General features: G+C 43.1%; 1 long non-coding RNA gene across 1 annotated transcript; it reads right to left on the bottom strand.

Moving 5' to 3' along the window:
* Positions 1-1,447: 1,447 nt before the first annotated feature.
* LOC105029580 lies at positions 1,448-3,617 on the bottom strand. Its single transcript, XR_004576606.1, has 3 exons — positions 3,532-3,617; positions 2,089-2,130; positions 1,448-1,930 (listed from the first exon to the last, which is right to left on the bottom strand). It is a non-coding gene; the product is annotated as an uncharacterized LOC105029580 (long non-coding RNA).
* Positions 3,618-8,245: the final 4,628 nt, after the last annotated feature.

The raw sequence follows: 8,245 nt of genomic DNA on the forward strand, positions 1-8,245 counted from the left end.
CTGTTCGCATGCCGGAGAGTGTTGTTTGATGTACTGTTTGAATGTTAGTTGTTAAGACGCATTGTCGCGCGCTTTATTTTCATTCAGTCCTTAGTATCGTTTTCCGTTCGTGTTCGGTGTGTTTGTTTGTTTTCATTAAAACCCACGAACGAGAGAAATGCCTGCGCCTGGTTCCCTTGCCAACACTACACCACAAGAACATCGTTACAACTAGCTAGTCCAGAGTGGTTTCCCCCTGAGTGATGGTACTAGCTAGTCCAGAGTGGTTTCCCCCCAAGTGATGGTACTAGCTAGTCCAGAGTGGTTTCCCCCCGAGTGATGGTACTAGCTAGTCCAGAGTGGTTTCCCCCCGAGTGATGGTACTAGCTAGTCCAGAGTGGTTTCCCCCCGAGTGATGGTACTAGCTAGTCCAGAGTGGTTTTCCCCCGAGTGATGGTACTAGCTAGCCCAGAGCGGTTTCCCCCCGAGTGATGGTAGTAGCTAGTCCAGAGCGGTTTCCCCCCGAGTGATGGTACTAGCTAGTCCAGAGTGGTTTCCCCCCGAGTGATGGTACTAGCTAGTCCAGAGTGGTTTCCCCCCGAGTGATGGTACTAGCTAGTCCAGAGTGGTTTCCCCCCGAGTGATGGTACTAGCTAGTCCAGAGTGGTTTCCCCCCGAGTGATGGTACTAGCTAGTCCAGAGTGGTTTCCCCCCGAGTGATGGTACTAGCTAGTCCAGAGTGGTTTCCCCCCGAGTGATGGTACTAGCTAGTCCAGAGTGGTTTCCCCCCGAGTGATGGTACTAGCTAGTCCAGAGTGGTTTCCCCCCGAGTGATGGTACTAGCTAGCCCAGAGCGGTTTCCCCCCGAGTGATGGTACTAGCTAGCCCAGAGCGTTTTCCCCCTGAGTGATGGTACTAGCTAGCCCAGAGCGGTTTCCCCCCGAGTGATGGTACTAGCTAGCCCAGAGCGGTTTCCCCCTGAGTGATGGTACTAGCTAGCCCAGAGCGGTTTCCCCCTGAGTGATGGTACTAGCTAGCCCAGAGCGGTTTCCCCCTGAGTGATGGTACTAGCTAGTCCAGAGCGGTTTAGGGTAGGAAGGATAGTATTGTGAGTATATAATACGAGTCTATGGAGATTGATAGATGGACAGGCGACAAAGTTTAAAAGGGGGAATATGTCCGCCAGTTTATATGCCCCTTTAACTAATCCTAACCATTACACCTTAACACAACCCTTACCTTAAACTCAAAACAACCTAATATTCATGTCTAAACTAACTCTAACACTAAACACTAACCATAACCCTAATTCCAAATCTAACCCCTGGAACTTTTGCCCGACATAACACTTAAGCCAAACAATTGCCTTTTTCAAAACAGGAACATTTGTAATTTGTCTTTCTTTCCCAGACCCAGAAATCAATATTCCTGATTCCCTATCCCTATGACCTAATCTAAACCTTCACAAGAATAACCTGACTAATGTGCCTACATTTAACCTAACCATAACACCTAAACCCTAATCTAACCAGGAATGCCTACACCTAAAAGTAACCCAGGAGCCCTATTTTATGTTATTACTATCTTTGTGAGGAAAATATCCCTATTATTAATGTACACTGTAAAACTATTGTATGTATGAACTTAGCAAAAACCAAACAGGGGCAAGAATTCTGAGGAATCCAGACAACATGATTGTAGTGCTAATACTAACTCATCTGTTAGGTTTTATTCACACAAGTATTAGACCCATGAGTCTGTTGCATACATGTAGAAAGCTTGTATTCTTTGCCATTTTAAAATATAACATTTTTATGAAACATGACATATCAATCTGTTATGTTCAATAACATATTTCTAGATTCATAGATATTTTATTATTTCTACCATAAGCCCCAGGTGCTGACAAACACTGAGCAGGCAAGGACAACAAGATGACGTTCAGGAAGCACTAGGAGAAAAACACATTCAGAGAAATTAGCTGTCTTATGAAATAATATAATTTGAAAGGACAAGGTCACTCTATTCTTCAATAGTTCCACTCACACAGGATGACATAAATGTGGAACCAACATTTTTTCCTGGACTCTTATTGTTAACTGAACGTACCTGTTCGATCCCACCTGTTTGTAGGAAAGGAAGTGATCGGATCTACAGAAACAGAAACATTCTCGTCAGACCATTATCCAACTTCATTATTAAACATTTAAGCATGTGTTGAAGGCTAAAATATAAATTTAAAAATGTGTTTGATTTACACTGGTATGAATTAGTGTTGGTCCCATTTTTCATTAGTTGTAAAAAAATGTATCTTTAAAAACACAAACGTTCTCCCAAAGCTAATTTCTCTCAAATGCTGTGCACAGATTTTTTTAGAATCCCTGTTAGCCAACATTTCCCTTCAGATATCAAGATGATCCATCTATTTCACTGGTGTGGTCCATCAAGAAGCTGATTAAACAACTAGTGGTGTGGACAATAAAATGTTCAGTTTTGTCCCAACACAATGCTATTGATACAGTGTCTAATTTTTTAAGGGGTTTTGCAGTTGGCATGCTGACCCTGTTGCCCGTGGACTGAATGTTGATTTCTCTATTATTAGTTTTAGAGAATGTAACCATGCCAGACCACATGTATCCACGCCAGACCCCATGAAACCACGGCAGACCCCATGAAACCACGCCAGACCCCATGAAACCACGGCAGACCCCATGAAACCACGCCAGACCGCATGTAACCACGCCAGACCCCATGAAACCACGCCAGACCCCATGAAACCACGCCAGACCCCATGAAACCACGCCAGACCCCATGAAACCACGCCAGACCCCATGAAACCACGCCAGACCGCATGTAACCACTGCAGACCGCATGTAACCACGGCAGACCGCATGTAACCACGGCAGACCGCATGTAACCACGGCAGACCGCATGTAACCACGCCAGATCCCATGTACCCACGCCAGATCCCATGTACCCACGCCAGATCCCTTGTAACCACGGCAGACCGCATGTAACCACGGCAGACCGCATGTACCCACGCCAGATCCCATGTAACCACGCCAGACCGCAGACCTCCATGTCCAGCGTCTCCACTTGTGGGACCATCTAAACCGACCAACTGGCCGGCTGATTAGACTTTGTATTTGCAAAAAACTGAAGAATTACTGCAGAAACTGTTCCCCACCTCAGGGAACCTCATCTGCATATTCACCATCATCACCAGGGTTTTGTCCAGACCGAAGTTCGCCACTGTAACAGACCACCGCTCATCTTTCATGAAGCCTTGTTCAAGTAGTGTGCATCTCACCCAGTTTCAACTGTACCAGTCACTAACTCCAAGTGATATCTTTGAAACTGTTGTAAATCGTAGATTAAATTTTTTTTTTAGTTTACCCGAATAGTTTAAAAAGGGGAAACAATATCTTTTGTCCTTCATGGATTGAGACACTGCACTTCTCCACTCTCTCTTTCGCTAAAGGGAAGCCAAATCACATGCTCACGTACTTCAATACAACCTGACAAACATATTTCAACCATAGTGAAACTCACCTGTTTTCATGGCTAGCTCAATGTTACAGTCAGAGAACTCATGTCTCTTGCTCACGGTACAAACATGAGACCCAAAGTCTTCTGTCCGAACTTCTGTGATGGTAAGAGTGATCTTCTTTGGTTTATAGTCCAGTGAGTAACCCTGGCTGCAGTTCAGGAAGGCCTTAAGATAAAATCACAACAATGTAGAATGTAGAGTGCCTTTTGAATGTATTCAGACCCTTTCACTTTCTCCAAATGTTTTTGTGTTATGAACATAATTTATAATTAATTTAATAAAGTTTTTTGAAATGTTGTCATAATGAAAAACTTAAATATCTCATGTCCATACGTTTTTAGGCAGTTTGCTGTGACACACAAATTGAGCTCAGATGCATCTTGTGTCCTTTGATCATACATGAGATCTAGAACTTGATTGGAGTCCACTTGTGGCAAATTCAATTGAATACATGATAGACAAAGGAACAATGCTGTCTATATAATTACCCACACTTCACAAGAAAAACCAAGCCATGAATTCCAAGAAACACTCCGCAGACCTTAGAGATAGTATTGTTTGCTGTTAATTACACAATAACAGGTCAAACAAATGTAACAAATCTGTTACGTTTGTACCACATGGAAATTCTTCTTTGGTACTCTGGCCACTGGATACAAATATAAAACAAAAATCATTGAAATTCAACACTACTGTTGTTTGCTCCATGGGGTTCAAGGCCGGGTGTTTCTGTAAAAGTACTATGTGACAACTGCTGTTGTAAAAAGGGCTTAATAAATACATTTGATTGATTGATTAATTGTAATGCCCTCAGTATAGCACCTCGACATTTTCTTTCAATGAAAACGAAACATTACTAGTTAATAAACACACCATATAACATTCCCTACCTTGTGTTTGATGTAGTGACACAGGAGTTTGTTTCCAGGTCCTCTCCACTGTATGGACAGCTGGGTAATGTTCTGTCGGTCCTCGTAGCTGTAGTTACATGGAAACGTCGCTGTCTCCTCGGGCCAGGACAGGACCTTTCCTGCACTACCTAGTGAGATACAGGCCCAACACACAGACTGATAGCTCTCTGGAAAAATACAAACACTGTGGTCATGACACTACTTAACTCAATCACATGGCAATGGCCTGTTTCAGAGGTATTCAGATCTGGCCCTCCGGTTCCACTCCATTTCTTCATTGCAACCACATAATCAGGGACATATTTAAACCTGGTACACCAGATGGGGGCAATTAATGATTAGGTAGGACAGAAAACCAGCAGGCTCCGGCTCTCGTTGGAGGAGATTTGAATACCCATGTTTGATGAGTCATTAGTCACAATTAGTCATAATTTTAAACTGTGTCACAATTAGTCAAACACTTGTAATAAATACTGTATATTCTCATTTGAATTATTTGTAATGCAGGGATTTTGGGTTAGAGACTTACCTCTAACTATCAAGTCTGACAACATCAGTCCAAGAGAAAGTGCTGCTATCCTCCTGCCAGTAACAGTTAACCCGTTGACCCACATTAAACTGTCAGGATTAGGACTTGACCAGAGGTTAGAAGTCAGAACATAATTCCTGTGAAGGACCTACTGAGTGACTACAGAAAACAAGTCAGTTAAATATCACTTTTGCTTTTGTTGACCTGTCCAGACGTGACCGTCGGCATTGTGTACCAAATCCATAGCTACCCCAAAGAAGAGGAATGTCCCGAAAGTTTGGGTTGTAATTCAATCACGTGCGATGCAAAAAACTAGGGTTTCCAATTTCGGGGGAATGTTAATGTCTTTAAAAAAAAAATGTATCCCGAAACAATGTGACTGTCAAAATCTGGAGATTGTTGAGATGTAATTTGTTAAAAGAATTGCAGGCATGCCAGATCACTGAGTTCTACACAATGTTGACACACAAATACAATAGATGATGAACACATACAGTTTAGGTCCGGAAATAATTGGACACAGTTTTGTTATTTTGTCTGTTTACCAAATATATATTCAGGTCACAGTTAAATAATAAGTATGTGCTTGAAGTGCAGTCTCTCAGCTTTAATTTGAGGTATTCACATCCAAATTGGAGGTAGGGTTCAGGAATTACAGCTCTTTAATATGTAGCAGCCTCTTTTTCAAGGAACCAAATGTAATTGGGCAATTGACTCAAAAGCTGTTTCATGGACAGGTGTTCCTTTATAATTTCTTCATCAATTAAGCTGGTAAAAATTTAGCTACACTGTTGTTGAGGGCCTTTATACTGTGACAGGGGACGTTGTTGTGAAGAGAGATACCTACAGGTTCCTCAGCAGAATCCATCTCCAACAGAACAATCATACAACAGAGGCTGAGATCAAAATTTCAGGCAAGTTCATTTACAATTTGGGTCAGAAATGTATGCACTCACTGTGGTAAGTCGCTCTAGGAAAGGGCGTTAGCTAAATGACTAAAATGTAAAAATGGCACCTGGGAGCTAATTGTCTGATAGCTGTGGTAGTATATCAGAAATTACAAACCAAGAGGTATGAGACCCTACATGCTGATTGGCTGTGAAGAGTTTTTCAATAACAGTATTCATCTTGGAGGCACGTGGTTTTCAGCCAATATACCACAGTTAAGTGCTGTATCCAGGCCCTCCGCAATGCGTCGTACATAACACCAGCACTCAGACGTGGTATATTGGCCATTTACCACACCACCTCACACATACCAGAACTTATTTTCTATGGGCACTCTGATTAGTCTGTGGGATGAAATAAACACACGTTAAAGGTTACTGTAGTTACACTTGTTGGGCCACAGGATGGTGTCAAGCCATCCTATACAGCAAATACAAAGCTAGCCTGTAATGGCAGCCAAAGGTTACAGTAAGGAGCTCCAGGCATTTCCGTAATTATTGATCAACATTAACAACCATGGTATTGGTAACACTACATGCTAGAATGTCATAATATACTGTATTTTTGTGTTTTCAGTTTTTGTGAACAAGAAATAGTCCCTGAGCAAGTATAGTAAGATGCAGGGTTTTTCCAGGCTCAAAATTAGGCCAAGGTGGAACCCCAACCGCCGTGCTTCACCGCACACACCTCTCTGACCTACTTAATCGGACTAAAAACGTACACATATTATAATGTCAAATCTGTCCTGTTGTCCATGTCCACTTGAACAGCTAATACACACTACAATGTCCTCCTTAACTGCAACCAAAATACAAGCAATATAATTATTCTTAAATATATTTATTCTTCACATATTAACATGTTACATATTTTATAAATATTTCTACTTTTTAACATATAGGTTTTTACCATATTTTAATGACTAGTAGACATTTAATGGGATTTAAGTGCATCCAACTTATAGTTTCTGCTTGGCTGTTTTGCTATGCCCCCAATCACATTGGCTCCACAATGCTTCTACCAACCGAGCATATCACTCCCTCTTCATTATGTCTGATCATCTTTTCACCAGTCATCCTCGTCTGTGACTAAAAATAAACACAGAGCACTTAAACGGAGTGAAAACAAAAGGCTTAAACAAAACGAAACACTCACCCCTGACGTGTACACACACAGAGACAGGGAACAAAAAGCGACAAGTGAGGGGGAGGCCTCTGGGGTGCAGCAGGACAAAGTACGGAGGCACGCCGCGGACCCGGGTTTGGGGACCGCGCTGGCTGCTTGGCACCCCCGCGCCAACCTCAGGGAAGGCTGGGAACAGCTGGCACCGAACATGGTCCCATATCAGCACCCCCTCTGTAGCGTCCTCATCCGCCTCCGAGTCGTCCGACGAGAGGGAGTCCGATCCCCAGTTTCCTTTCCAGGTGTACTCTGCCTCTCGTCGGCGACTTCGGAGGGGAGTAGCCGAAATAAGCTCAGAATAACCGACCAAAAGAAAAGGAACCAGCAGGTTTAAGAAACCCCACTGTGGTCATATGGACACCCACCTGTGGCCGTGGGAGAAGCCGGAGGAGGAAGCTCGGCATCTCCGGCTTCTCCCACGGCCACAGGTGGGTGTCCATATGACCACAGTGGGGTTTCTTAAACCTGCTGGTTCCTTTTCTTTCGGTCGGTTATTCTGTCAGGGTTGTGTAGTGGTGGAGAGGAGGAACCAGGCGCAGGCAGAGCAGCATTCAATGTGATATTTTAATAAAAATAAACACAGCGCTCTTAAACAAACTGAATGAAAACAAAAGGCTTAAACAAACCGAACCACTCACCACAGACATTAACATACAGAGACAGGGAACAATAACCGACAAGTGAGCAGAGGAGAAACATTTAAACATACTGATGACTTAATAGGGACCTGGTGTGTGTGATGATTGGAGACACGACAATGAATGAGTCCGGGGTGAGTTCATGAACAACTGGAAACCCGGGAAAAGCAGGAGATGACGGAGTTGTCTGTCACCTCACCGTCACAGTCTGTCAAGGAACTCTTATAAAAAAAGGTTATGTGGAAATCATGTTTTACCATGCTGACAGAGGCGGTGTGAGACTTTGGGAAGGCGGTTGCCTTTGAGTTTTATATGCAGGAGAAACCCTGAGACAGTGATTACATCACTAGCGTCTTCTTTGTCAATCTGCGTAGAGTGCGCAGTGTAAACTGTGCTAAATCTCTGTGTACAGAGAATGAGCGTGTAATTCAAAACAGAGGTGAGTGTGTTAACACTTCCCTGAGCTACTTACCATTCTAAAGCTTTTGAAAGCTCTTGCTTTCCGTAT

This window comes from Esox lucius, chromosome 2 (genome assembly GCF_011004845.1).
Source record: "Esox lucius isolate fEsoLuc1 chromosome 2, fEsoLuc1.pri, whole genome shotgun sequence".
Taxonomy (NCBI): Eukaryota; Metazoa; Chordata; class Actinopteri; order Esociformes; family Esocidae; genus Esox; species Esox lucius.